At 34.9% G+C, this 15,570-nt stretch overlaps 1 protein-coding gene across 1 annotated transcript in view; it reads right to left on the bottom strand.

Moving 5' to 3' along the window:
* LOC131846877 (protein halfway-like) overlaps positions 1–15,570 on the bottom strand; it is a 71,074-nt gene that overhangs the window by 16,018 nt on the left and 39,486 nt on the right.

Raw genomic sequence — 15,570 nt, forward strand, 5'->3', positions numbered from 1 at the left:
CGGTTCTGTTTAGAACATATGCCCTCGTAAAGAAGGTCTTAGTTGGTAAGTATAATAAATTTTGTAACGCAGTGTCGTTCAAATGCCTCTTGATCTCCGACTCTCGCGCGAACAAATATTTACAAAGTTACGTATGACGAGATTTGTTTAAAAACACTGTAATATCACGCAACTATTTATATACCGTCTCAAGAAAACAGTTAATTAAAGCGTACGAGTATGGTTTATGTGTCTTTCGGTGAAGGACAGCCTATATTTTCTTACATTTGCTTTATTTATGCCCAACTGGCAATAATAACAGCTAAAATATGAGTAAAAAATGACAAGCGGATGAAAATAAGTAGTCAGTTAATTTTTGTAGAAACAAATAAAAGTTTTTATTTGTGTGTATTTTTTTCTCCATTGTATTTTGTTCTATTTCCTTCTTACTTTCCCTCTCTCTCGCACATATCTGTTTCCTTCTCACGCAACATTCCACTTCAAAAGTGACGAACATAATATGAAATTTATAGCTGTAGTATGGAGGTCTGACTACTATCGAAAATGAGACCTTTTCCATTATGAATGAGTCAAATAGTGACATACCATTTATCACGTGGAAAAATCTGTCAGACCATTCTCCGTGATGAGGGCTCCCTGGTAGTAGGATGGAGGTGTGAGATTCTTACCCACAAAAAGATCATACGGTGTACTTACGAGCACCATTGGCGAAGTCACGAGGGCGCGTTAGCATAATTACCCAGGTTCCAACGGACCCAGCCTAGACGGGGTAGGGCAAGTTCTAAATTGTTGTCACTAATTGGGAAATAGGTCGCCACGTGTATAACACCAAAATGTTAGGGAATTTACTCTCTGCTACCAAAATGTTAGGGAAAGTACTATGTATATATATAGGGAAGCGTCTGTCACGTACCTGTATGGTTCTGCGGATTTCTTGGGCTTCAGGGTCTCGAAGATATCTTCGCTAGCTTTTCAGTTTCACAGTAGGTTTAACACAGTTCTAATTTATTTTAATTCACAACACAATGCGCGCGCGCGTTAAGGCCGCTGTACGGTCAGTTCAGTACTAGGTAAGGGAGGGGAACCAAAGGCCGCGGGAACACAAACTAACGGACTCTAATATAATAATCTGTGCTTACAATGGTACAGGGTAGATTTTGAACAAATATAATAAAATTTATTCGAGTAATTGAGATCACTTTATTTGACAACACCACAGACTACGACACGACACAGTGTAGGGCAGGCACCATCTCGTTGTTAGGGACGAGAGCTATTTCGAAATTAGTGACGTACCTATATCAACTAAATGTGGATTCACCTGTAGGTAAGAAGCTTTTGGTTGTCGCTACAAGGTAAGAAGGCGCCTTCCTAACTTCTATAATTTTGTTAGATATTCTAGACTACGAAAGTGTATGAATAAATTTGGCACTATACCAAAATTTCTGTGTTGTTTTTATCAAGTTTTGATTTATTGTATATGAACTACTCTAACTGTTGCATACTTAATTCAAATATTTAGTTATCCTTTATAACGCTGTGACAAACGGACGGATGGACAAATATTGAATTTTAACGTATGTCATATAGTAAACTAGATGGAAATTTAACGACATTTTTAGCGTTTTCGGTTATACTTATTGCCATTGTTGTAAAAAATCTTCCAGCCTAGCTATTTCTAGATACGTCGCGGAGACGCTTCTTTCTTAGACTGTTTTGTTTTGAAATGTTATCTTATTTTATACGTCCCTATGTTGCTATTATTTTTTGATATATTAATATGTTTTTAATGGATGATAATGGAATGGTGCACCCGCCTGCGCTGACAATTTACGCTGGCGAGGCACCAGTGGAAGATGATAAGCTTGAGGTCAGGTCAGTTAGCTCATCGTGGTAATTGGACCAGAAATTTATCACATTGGTTTCCAGGGGCAACCGCGTTAAGTTGAAACTGACATGGTACTTTGCTAGCAATGCGATGATTATATATATAATAAGAATAAGAATAGAATAGAAATCATTTATTCAAATAAACTTACATTGAAGCACTATTGTATAGTCATCACATTTTCATCATTTTCATTTTCATGCTGTCTCATCACAAGAATAACAAACAAGAAACTTGTGTGTTGCTCTTTTAAATAATTTATTCTTACTTACAATTTAAGTTTAAGTGTGTGAATACAAACTACCGATTAGCACTAATTCAATTAAATAATAAAATAGAAAAAACATTCAATACACAACAACTGGTTAAACAATTAATAAGAGGAACTAAGTCATAGTGATTAGAGCAGCACACAAGCAAGTATGACGGATGAGCCAGCCATCACTGCGCTCGACCATATTTTAGGGAGCCCAATGACCCGGCCACGCCGCCAAAAGTCTGGACATTTTAGTGAGCATGCCTACTCAAAACACCAGACCACGTCATAGCTACTCACAATTGCCATCTGATGGTTATAGTATTCACATTTTACATAAGAATGCATGCGGCAAATCAATACAAAAACCGCTACGCTTTCATATTTCTAAAATAATTAAATCAAGAAAGCTATAAGATAAACAAATTATAACGTTGTATGCTAATAAACTAATTATTTACTTGATATGTTGTCATCTATGAATTCGTCTATCCTGTAATAGGCTTTCTTATACAAAAATTGTTTAATATAAGATTTGAATTGCCTCTCTGTCAGATTTAGTGCAGATTCTGGCAGTTTATTATAATATATATATATATATATATATATATATATATATATATGTTACTTGTCCTATTTTTATATATTATTGAAGTAAAAATCATAGCCTTAAGGAAGGTCTCCAGTGGGAAAACCGTGAAGGTCAATCTGACGTGGTACATTGCTAGCAATTGGATGACTATTAGTTCACATTACCAACAGTTTAGGAAGTTTGAAAGTTGCGCCGGTTATAGAAAAGTTGCGAGGTAACAGATTGAGCTGGTATGGGCATGTTATGCGGAGGAATGAGGACCATGTCTTATGGAAAGTGTATAATATGAATGTGGATGGATGTAAAGGGAGGGGACGCCCTAAGAAAAGATGGATGGATTGTGTGAAAGATGATATGAATAAAAGAAGAGTATGTTTAGATATGACGACCGATAGAGAGCAGTGGAAGAGAATGACATACTGCGCCGACCACAAATAATGGGATAAAGGCAAGGCAATGATGATATCAACAGTCTCCTTCTATATGATTATGTTACTTGTCTTGTTTTATATGTTAATGAAGTAAAAAAGTGTCTTAAGGATGGTTTCCAGGGAGAACCGCCTGGAGGTCAATCTGACGTGGTACATTGCTAGCAATGAGATAATTATTACTCTACATTCCTAACAATCCCTTCCCTCTATACTGATATGTTACTTGTCTTGTCTTTATATGTTATTGAAGTAAAAAGTACAGTCTTAAGAACAAATATACAGAAGTCAGCAATCGGGTGGTCCGTCTGGGTTACAATTAGAAATAGATTTAACGACACAAGCATAATAAAATGTCGCATAAAAATAAAACGAGACCAGAATATTCTTGTTCAAAATAAACAGATAAATTATTGAACTCGGTAGCGTGTTTGCGACTCCTGGCGCTGTCGCGGCCGGCGCGCGCGCTCCGTGATTTACGACCCGTCATAGAGTAGCCAACGATCAGAGAACGCGTCTAACTCTAGAGAACTCATCTCGTGTTATCAATGTTGTGGTTTTTTATTAGTATCATAATAGAGTCTAGGCCTAGAGGCCTCTAGGCTGTAATACTAAGCTGAAAATACAATGCTCTAGACCCCAGAGAACGCGTCTAAAACTCGTCTCGTGTTCTCAATGTTGTGGTTATAGCTTTGTTGTTCTGATCTATAAGCTATATTACTGTAAAGTTTCATCAAAATCCGTTCAGTAGTTTTTGCGTGAAAGAGTAACAAATATGCATACTCACAAACTTTCGCGTTTATAATATTACTAGCTACTCGCCCCGGCGTCGCCCGGGTGTACATGTATTATATATATATAAACCTTCCTCTAGAATCACTCTATCTATTACAAAAAACCGTTTCAAAATCCATTGCGTAGTTTTAAAGATTTAAGCATATATAGGGACGGACAGACAGCGACAGCGCCTTTATTTTATACTATGTAATAAAGATAATGGAATGATGCATCCGCCTGCACCAGTGGAGGATGATAAAATGAGCATGAGGTCAGGCCAGTTAGTCTATCTTGGTAAATGACAATTTACCACGATGGTTTCCAGGGGGAATCGCGAGGAGGTCAACCTGACGTGGTACATGGCTAGCAATGGTTATTGGTCCACATTACAGATAATCACCTTCCCCCTCAGGTTGTCGTAACTACCACAGACTATCAAAGTCAGATTAAAAGAAATGTAAATAATAATATACAACGGACTGTGTTCTGATAAATTGTTTGACATGATGTCTACGGCTACCTTTTACCATCGCACCGCTCGCCATCGACAGGGAATTCATCCCCACACGCTGGAACCTAAGTGGTCACGAACAGTGCGGTTTCAGAGGAGCTTCCTCCCGCGTACACTTAGATTGTGGAATAAACTTCCTGCCGAGATTTTCTCGAGAGACTTCATGGGGGTTTTTCAAGAAGGGTATATTAAGGTTTCTTAAGGGTTGGCAACGCACATGTAAAACACCACGTTTCAGGCGTCTATAGCCTACGGTAATCGTTTACTCTCAGATGGGCTGTATGCTTGTTTGCTACCTACGTGGTATAAAAAAAATATCTCAAGACAATTCATACAGCGTCATCTAGTCATAAACTAAGCAAAGCTTGTGTTATGGGTACTAGACAAGTGATACAAATATATAGAATCATTTTTTTGTAAATACATACATAATATACATAGAAAACACCCAGGCAAATGTACACATAAATACAAATGTTTGTACCGTAAGAGGAATCGAACCCGCGACCATCGGATGCAAGTCGGTGTGCAAAACCGCTGGACCATCGTGGCCATCAAAAATAGAAAATTCTTTATTCTTCCCATCACAAGATGAATAAGAAAGAAACTAGAGTGTTGATCGAAATTAATATTGTAAATTTTTATTTTTATGTTGAAATGTGTGAATACAAGATAGCACTCTTTTTTTTTATTATCCTATGGTGGTAAACAAGCATACGGCCCATCTGATGGTAAATGGTTACAGTAGCCTATGAACGCCTGAAGCACCAGGGGTGTCACTTGCGCGTTGCCGACCCTTAAGAAACCTTAATATACCCTTCTTGAAAAACCCCATGCTGTAGTCTCGTGAGAAAACCTCGAATATTATAATAAAAAAAGATTATACAATCATCATTATCACAACTGAAGCAGCCACATAATGATACTAAACCTAATTAATAATAATACTTCTTAACGCGAGTAAAGCCGCGGGCAAAGCTAGTTATATGATAAAACGATTTCCTGTTTTATCGGTGAAAATAATGTATAATGACCACAGTTGGTGAACTAAGAGAGACGGATGTCAAAACGAGTAAGCTCCCAAAATACTTACCTCTTTGTTTGTCGGTTATAACCATTTTCATAATAATGAATAAATGTTTTGACTATGAAAGAACACACTCATCGCTGGTCAAAATTAGTATTGCTAGTGATTTTTTAAAGGGCTTCTCATCTATACATATAAATAAAATTGGAGTATCCGCTTGGAATTTAACTTTATTATTCTAAAATAGAAGATTTTTTCTAAAATAAACGTAGCCTAAGTTACTCTTTATTACATCAGCTACCTGTCAAAAAAAGTCCCGTCAAAATCGGTCCAGCCATTTCAAAGATTAGCCGACAAACAGACAGACAGACAGACAAAAATTGTAAAAAATGTTATATTGGTATATGTACTGTATTTATATTCATATGCATGTAACATAAAACGGTTATTTCAATATTACAAACAGACACTCCAATTTTATTTATATGTATAGGTATCAGCTGGTCCACATTGGCAATATAAATATAAATATTTGTACTCATGAGAAACATTTGGCGGCGTGAGATCACATCAGACCATTTGTTGATATTTAAGATACATCACAGCTGAGCTCTGGCGCCACAAGTGTTAAAAGACATTTTTTTTTATAACAGAGGACAAACGAGCATGCTGCTCATCTGATGGTAAGTGATTACAGCCGCCCATGAGCACCCGCAACACCAGGGGAATTGCAAGTACGTTGTCGACCTTATAAAAAGGAATAAGCTCTTTTCTTGAAGGTTTCAATAAAAGACACATTCAATGTAATAGAGGTTAATAATATTCCAAATACCTGGGTATTGTTTCTTATAAATGATAATGGAATGGTGCACCAGTCTGCGCTAACGATTACGCTGGGACACCAAAGGGGGATGATAAATTGACCGCATGGTCAGATAAGTTAGCCTGCCGCTGGAATTACGATGGGCTAACGTTGCCATCCCGTGTCTCCAGCAATAGACGCTTCGTCAGGATACCTTACAGCAGAGGTTCCTTAATTTTTTTGGGTCGTAGACCCTTTGCCATATTTTTCGGTTTTGGGGAGACTCCCATTCTTGTTTGGATTAATTTCTAACTGTAGTAAAGTTTAGTGTTAAAAACAAAGTAAAAACAACAAGATGATCGCTGTCGTAGACCTCTTGCAGTTTGTCATAGACCCCTGAGGGTCGATATAGACCACTTTGGGAATCACTGCGAGACTCCTACTAAATAAAAACTCTAAGGTTTTTATTTTTATTTTTTTTTATAACACAGGGGACAAACGAGCATGCGGCTCACCTGATGGTAAGTGATTACCGCCGCCCATGAGCACCCGCAACACCATCCCCTGGTGTTGCAAGTACGTTGTCGGCCTTTTAAAAAGGAATAAGCTCTTGAAGGTTTCAATATCGTATCGGTTCGGAAATACCATTTACTATTAGATTTAGTAGGAGTCTCACAGTACTCGCTTGCCTCCCCCTGGACGGGCGGATCTCACATGAGGGATATGCTCCAAGTAAAAAAAAAGGTAGTTAGCCTAGCGTAAGAAATTCACAAAGAACTTATCGCGATGGTTTCCAGAGAGAACCACGTGGAGGTCAACCTGACATGCTATGGGTTCACAAATCCACAATACTAAACATCCCATTCCCCTCTTAACCTCATTCCTCCTTCCTGTTTAATAATGTTTTCTTTAATTACATTCTGTTTTACATTCTCTTAAGCCATGTACTTTTTATGCATTTTGTTTTAAAGTAGTGGGCCGGGTCATTGGGTTCCCTAAAATATGGTCGAGCGCAGTGATGGCTGGCTCATACGTCGTACTCGTGAACGAGTGCTGCTTGTAGGGACTGGTCTGCTCTTATCACTGCGACTGATTTAATCTTATTATGTTTTTATATTTGAGCCTAAATGAATTAGTGCTGGTTGGTAGTTTGCATTCACACGTTTCGACTTGTAAAATGTGAACTTACAAGGATTGTTTAATAGAGCAACACACAAGTTTCTTGCTTATTCTTCTTGTGATGAGACAGCTTTCCGAATAAGCGGTAGATTAAAAAAAATTGGTAACTATTCAAAAATGCTTAAATTAAGTTTATTTAAATAAATGATTTTCTATTCTATTTCTATTCTATTCTAATTCTATTTGTTCATTATTGGAGCGACATGCGTAGGGTTGCGGGTAGTAACTGGATGAGAAGGGCTGTAGGTCGTGCCTAGTGGCGTACCTTGGGAGAGGCCTATGTCCAGCAGTGGACTGCAGTGGGCTGATGATGGTGATGATGATTATTATTATTTTCCTCGCTTAATATTGTTAGACCATGTTGTGTGGACTGATAAACTTATTACTAGTAACGTACAATGTCAGTTTGATGCGTTTCTCCCTGAAGACTTGACCTGACGTTGTGATAAATTCCTAGTGAATTTTTTTACAGCACAGGGAACAAACGTGCGCGCGGCACCTGATAGTAAGTGATTACCGACGCCCATGCCCACCCGTAATACCAGAGGATTTTTTTTTTATGGAAGATAATTGAATGGCACACACGCTTGCACTAACGGTATACGCTGGCGGGACACCAGTGGAGGATGATAGAATGAGCATTGTGGCAGGTCAGTTAGCCCATCTTGGCAAATTTACTAGAAATTAACTACGATGGTTTCCTGGGGGAACCACGTGGAGGTCGACCTGACCTGACTTACCCCCTGTTAGACCATGTAGGTGCAGTATATAACACGACCGCGTATCTTCACCTTTATATCAATTACGTATCGGACGTTAATTTAAACGTTGGCTAAAAGTATTATTTATAAGTTAAAACAGATTAACAATACATAAGTGTACACTACATACATGCGAAAACTTTTTATGCTTAAATTTTATATTTAAATATTAAATCTATTATATACTTTAATATAATATTTTATGTATAATATATGTGTAATTATGAAACTATGTATAATATAATATATATCCCTACAGTGAAAACTTCTATTAAAAACTTCCCCTGTATCAAATCGCAGCGGGAGCCTAAGAATTAAAATAAATCAAAATATATACATTAAAAAGAAACTGTGAAACAAATAAAAGGTTGAAAAAAAAATTAAACGTGTCATGCATCAAATTTCTCTGCGCCGCGTTTTTCTATAACCGAACTACTCTGTATGTAGTCGTATGCAACGCTCGCTTATGAACTAGAGTTACCACCTGTCTCACAAAATCGGGTATGTCCTATAATTGAGTGTTGATTGAACATGAATATCTCCAGGTTCTCGGCACAAAATCGCGATAAAAATGTACATGGAATTTTTTTTTTTTATGTCGGTTAATGAAATTCTCCTCTAATTTTTGACGTGGGCAATATTTTTCTTAATAGTTTTATATTTTGTTAGATAGAGTACAAGGTGAACATCTTCTCATAACTTTGTTAATTCCAGACATAAACAGCATAGCAGAATTTCGAATTAAAAGATAATTTGTCTCGGATTTAAAATGAAGAGGTGGTAGCCCTAGTGTGGGCTGCGCGTGCGCCGCTCAGGAATGCATTACGAATGCACAATACCTGCAGCATGTTACACAACGTGTGTTTCTAGCAATTATGTTGCTGAATAGCCATATATGTACATTACTGTATTAATAGTATAGTAGTTGCTCGCAAATATATGTGTCGTATGTATTCATGATTGTATATATGTTCATATATGTATATGTATGTATATGTAAGTATATTATATTATTGTATTGTATTGTATATTTTTTTATAACACAGGGGACAAACGAGCTTGCGGCTCTGCTGATGGTAAGTGATTACCGCCGCCCATGAGCACCCGCAACACCAGGGGAATTGCAAGTACGTTGTCGGCCTTTTAAAAAGAAATAAGCTCTTTTTTTTAAGGTTTTAATATCGTATCGGTTCGGAAATACCATTGCTGGAAGGTGATTCCACAATGTGGTTGTGCGAGGCAAAAAGTTTCTAGAAAACCGCACTGTGGTAGACCGCCATTCATCCAGATGATCAGGATGGTATTTCAGTTTCTGGCGGGTGGTACGGTGATGAAACTCAGCAGCTGGTATTAATCCGAACAATTCCTCAGAATTGTATTATGTTATATGTATATTTATAACATTTCTTCCAATATTGTTACCATTATTACACCTCTACCAGATGCAAATCTAATCACTTCGCTCTATCCTAAGGTTACCTGGAAGAGATCGCTTTTTAACAATAAGGCCGCCCGTTGTTACCTCTTTGTCTTATTTATTATTGTTTTTTTATCATTTTATAATTACATAATTGTGTATGTAATTGTATTTTCTGTGAGAGGAGCAATATAGTTTCATTCATTCATATGTGTGTACACATTATATTAACGAGTTATATAATATTTTTGTATGTATATATATTTATATATTTCTATTCATTGTTATAGGTATTATTAACGTAAGGTTAGACAGTACGCTGATACTGATACTGCTAGATTAGTCTATTTTAGTTATTTTCATAGTTTACTCTCTTATGGAATATTATTATGGGGAAAAACGACAGATATTAAGAATATATTCCTATTACAAAAAAGTGCCATCGAGCGATCTACTGTATGAAGAGTCGTGACTCATTAAGAGAGAAATTCAAAGAGGCAAATATTCCCACCGTTGCTTCTCAATTTATATACTCAAATACATTACCAAAAACTTCACTTATTTAAAAAAAACAGCAATAATCATAATATTAATACTAGATTTAAAGACAAACTTGCTATTCCTAAGTATCGTTTAGAAAAAGGCAATAGATCTTTTATGGGAATGGGTATAAAAATTTACAATAAGATACCAAATTCAAAATATGTGTTAAATCATATTTACTGAGCAAAGCCTATTACTCACTAAACGATTACTTGAATGACGAGCGTGCATGGCAATAATAGAATAGAATAGAATAGAAAATCATTTATTCAAATAAACTTACATTGAAGCACTTTTGAATAGTCATTACATTTTTTAATCTACCGCTCGTTCGGAAAGCTGTCTCATCACAAGAAGAACGAGCAAGAAACTTGCGTGTTGCTCTTTTAAATAATTTTATTATTACTTTACATTTTTAAGTTTAAGTGTGTGAATACAAACCACCAATTAGCACTAATTCTATTAAATACTCAAATAGAAAAAATATTGAATATATAACCAACTGGTTAAACAATTAATAAGAGGAAATCAGTCATAGTGATTAGAGCAGACCAGTCCCCACAAGCAGCACCCGTTCACGAGTATGACGGATGAGCCAGCCATCACTGCGCTCGACCATATTTTAGGGAGCCCAATGACCCGGCCCACCACGCCGCCACAAGTCTGGACATTTTAGTGAGCATGACTACTCAAAACACTAGACTACGTCAAAGCTACTTACAATTGCTATCTGATAGTTATAGTATTCACATTTTACATAAGAATGCATGCGGCAATCAATACAAAAACCGCTACGCTTTCATATTTCTAAAATCAATCAATTAAATCAAGAAAGCAATGAGAAAATTAAATTATAACGTTGTATGCTAATAAACTAGTTATTTACTTTTTATGTTGTCGTCTATGAATTCGTCTATCCTGTAATAGGCTTTCTTACACAAAAATTGTTTAATATAAGATTTGAATTGCCTCTCTGTCAGATTTAGTGCAGATTCTGGCAGTTTATTATAAAATCTTACGCAATTACCATAGAATGAATTACTGACTTTGTGCAGGCGGCATTTAGGTAAAATTAGCTTATTTTTATTGCGTAAGTTTCTATTTGTACAGTCTTTAAGTTTTCTAAAACTCTCTAAATTCTTCCGTGTATACATGATATTCTCATAAATGTATTGTGAAGTAACGGTGAGGATATTTGAATCTTTAAAACACTGACGTAATGACTCTCTTGAACCCATACCATAAATAGAACGTATGGCTCTCTTTTGTAAAATAAATATAGTATTTATATCGGCTGCTTTACCCCACAGTAGTATACCATATGACATAATGCTATGGAAATAACTAAAGTATACAAGTTTAGCCGTCGCCACGTCTGTTAATTGCCTAATTCTTCTAATTGCATATGCAGCTGAACTGAGTCTATTGGCCAATTTTGAAATATGGGGCCCCCATTGTAATTTCGAGTCCACTGTTATACCTAAAAGAACTGTATCATTAACAAAATTTACTATTTCATCATTAAGCAATAACTGTGTATTTATTGATCTTACATTATGAAGTGTAAATTTTATACACTTTGTTTTGCTGGAATTTAATAATAGGTTATTACATGTAAACCAATTTAATATAGCAGACATAGCACAATTTACATCGTCTAATTGATTAGTTTGACGTCCAATTTTAAACACTAACGAAGTATCATCCGCAAACAGCACTATATCTGCAATTTTCTCTACCATAAAGGGAAGGTCATTTATGTAAATTAAAAAGAGAAAGGGGCCTAAGATTGACCCTTGTGGAACGCCCATCCCAATATTAGCTCCCTTAGATTTTATACCGTCAATATCTACAGTTTGGACCCTATCCTCTAAATAAGTTCTCATTAATTTTAGATCATTATCTTTTATACCATAATGTTCGAGCTTGTACAAAAGTGTTTTATGATCCACGCAATCAAATGCCTTTGATAGGTCACAAAAAACTCCGAGTGCATCCTGTGACTTCTCCCATGATTGGAAAATATGTGTTATCAGCGCTACACCTGCGTCAGTGGTAGACTTGCCGGCGGTGAAACCATATTGTTGACTGTGAAGCAGTCGGTTATCCCTGAAGTGTTGTAACATTTGATTTAACATTATCTTTTCAAACACCTTACTTAGAACTGGCAAAATAGATATAGGTCTATAGTTCCCTGGCTCAAATTTATCACCTGATTTAAATAGTGGGATTAATTTGCTAAATTTCATTAATTGTGGAAAAGTGCCATTATCAATACATTTATTAAAAATAGTAGCTAGATATGGAGCAACAATATCTATGAAAGAACTAACTACTTTTACAGACATGCCCCAAAGGTCTTCTGTATTTTTTAGATTTAGATGTTTGAATATTTTTATGATATGAACGGGGCTAACATGTGAAAATTTAAATCTTAAAGCACAACAACCGATATTAGACTCTAGTAATATTTTTGCTCGAGATGGAGATGAGTCCAGAGAAGATGTAATGTTAATCGGAATGTTAGCAAAAAAATCTTCAAAAACATTAACTACATCTTTTGTTGCTGTTATTAATTTATTATCATAATTTAATGCAAATTGATTATAGGCTAATTTAGATCTTCCGGTTTCTTTATTTATAATGCCCCAGATGGTTTTAATTTTGTCAGAAGACTGGTTAATTTGTTTATTAATATAATTAGATTTAGCCGTAATACAAACTTTTTTAAAAATTTTTGAATAATTTTTCACATAAGTGGTGAATTTGTCATCAAATCGATATTTTTTTTGATCGTATAAATCAAACAAAATATTTCTACTTTTAAGTATACCTACTGTTGCCCATTCCGTGAATTTAGATTTAACATAAACTTCTTTTTTCTTGAAAAATTGTTCATATTCTCCTGATAAAATAGTAATTAGCTTGGTGTAAAGATAATCAGGATTATTACTAGATTGTAACAGCAAATCCAATTTATTTTTAATCGCGCTTTTGTATTTGTTAATATTGTAAACATTTATTTGTCTTTTTGATTTTTTATTATTGTTGACTTTATTGATCTGACTGTTAAACTTAACAACTTGACCACAGTGATCTGAAGGAAGTTTATTTATTATGAATTTTTCTGTATACTCACAGTTACAAAAAACATTGTCAAGACAAGTAGCAGACGTGGCAGTTACACGAGTGGGTTCATGAAAGACATGATTTAAATCAAATGATTGAAATAAACTAATAATTTTTGTACATGTGGGTGTGTTACAAAGAATATCAACGTTAAAATCTCCACATACAATAATTTTTTTAATACTATTAAATATTTTTTTTAATATATCCTCCATCACCCCTTCAAATACATTGTAATCACTATTAGGAGGCCTGTACACACATATAAGGATATAATTTTCTAGTTCTATACAAGATAATTCTATACAACACTCAATAGAGAGTCTAACAATGTCAGCACGTTCCTTTACTTTAATATTATTTCTTGCAATTATCATAGACCCGCCTCTGTTAACTGACTTTCTATTGAAGCAGCTGACAACGTTATAATTATTTAAATTGAACATCATATTGCTCTCTTTAAGCCAATGTTCTGTGAAACAGACAATATCAATATTATACTTTTCTAAAAATAATTGTATAATTAACTCGCTGCCGGGAAAACTTTGTATGTTCTGATGAACAATTATTAATTCTGATTGCTTTCCCTTTGTCTTTGTGAGCAGTTTAAATCTGCAGTCATAGTATTTATGTCACAAATATTAATAGAATTATTTGTTATGTCAGTATTTTTATGTTTAAGTTTACCATGTAAACTGTTCATGTAATCAATATTATAAGCCACTAAAGTGGCTATTTTATTTTTAGATAATTTAGAGAGATACATTGTATCTTTTGTCAAATAAAAATCACTAATAAAACTATTAGTATCAAAAAATGTAAAAATGTCACTATGACGACATGTCAATGTATGTAATAAGTTGTTCAGGTAATGTACCTTACTGTTAATTTTTTTATGAAGATGTCCTTTTGTGTAAGGAAAAGCGCACAATACAATCTTATACACATTTAATTGTAATAAATATTCAATTCCTTTAATTACATCCTGCCTATTTAATTGAATACTATTACCAAAAAATAACACAATTGTGGTCATATTGTTCATTTTCGTAGACTTCATTTTATTTATTATTTGTGTAAATGATGCTTCTGGCATACAGTAGTTTAATAAATCACCCTTAAGATGATACTTCAAAATAGACCCAAAGTTACAGCCTATTCTGTCAGAGAACACCATTGTGCTACTCTTAGGGTTACAGTCACTGGCACAAACACCCTGAACTTCATTTTCCAGCACAGTTACAACTGAATTATTATTTGATATATTTGTGTGATTACATGTACAATGCTTAGTCAACAACTCAAAACGGTCAGCATTGTATTTACTGACATCAATCAGATCATCCATTGCTAAAATATGCTCCTGGATTTGTTTCTGAGAGATAATATACTTTGTATTTAAATCATGAAGCGAAGATTCTAAACTATTGATTTTTGAAGTTAGGTAGTCTGTATCAATGTCATATAACTTTTGGCTTTCCACTAACTTATTATTACATATATTAATGTAATCATGCAATTTTAAATTATTTAAAGTGTTTTTTTTTCAATAACTGTCCCTTTTTGCAACGCTTATTTAATATATTCCGATTCTTAATTATAAACTTTTTTAGTTTTAAATATTTTTTTAATTTATTATTACTCAACATACAAATGTTACTGTTATAGTTGCCTAATTTAGGTGATGTATCACTAGTAAGGTCAATTACAACAGGATGGGTGCATGGAACTGTAGTAGAAGGAGGCACACAGTCAACACTAATAAGTTCCTCATATAAATTACTAATCTCATTATTTTGTTGAGATTCCAATCTTGTGTCTAGATCATTGATTTTAGAATATGCCTGCTTTAACTCAAGTTCCAATTCAGTGATACGCCTCAAGGCTTGCTCATGAGTGTCACTACATTGATGAAAGCTACTTATTAGTTCTTGAAGCTGATCCCGCTGCTCAATAATTTCCTGATGACTATTATGAAGTTCTGACAATTCTGATTTTAATTGGGTATTTTTATTTATAATTTTTAAAATTTCATCTTCACTCTCTTCTCTCTCCCTGATCAACTTGTCACTGAGATCTTTGGATGCCTGAAGTTCTTGTAGGGCCACTTTAAGCTTCATCTCTGTCTGCCGTGCAGTTGTGGAACGGGTAGATAGTGACATTATTGAATATATGAATAGTTACTAGGGAGAGTGAAGTGAGTTATTTCTAAAAGAAACAAAGTATCACAACGAGAACAGCAACTGAACCTTACTTATTT

This window comes from Achroia grisella, unplaced genomic scaffold, assembly GCF_030625045.1.
Source record: "Achroia grisella isolate CSIRO2021 unplaced genomic scaffold, CSIRO_AGI_Agris_v1 utg512, whole genome shotgun sequence".
NCBI classification, from domain to species: domain Eukaryota; kingdom Metazoa; phylum Arthropoda; class Insecta; order Lepidoptera; family Pyralidae; genus Achroia; species Achroia grisella.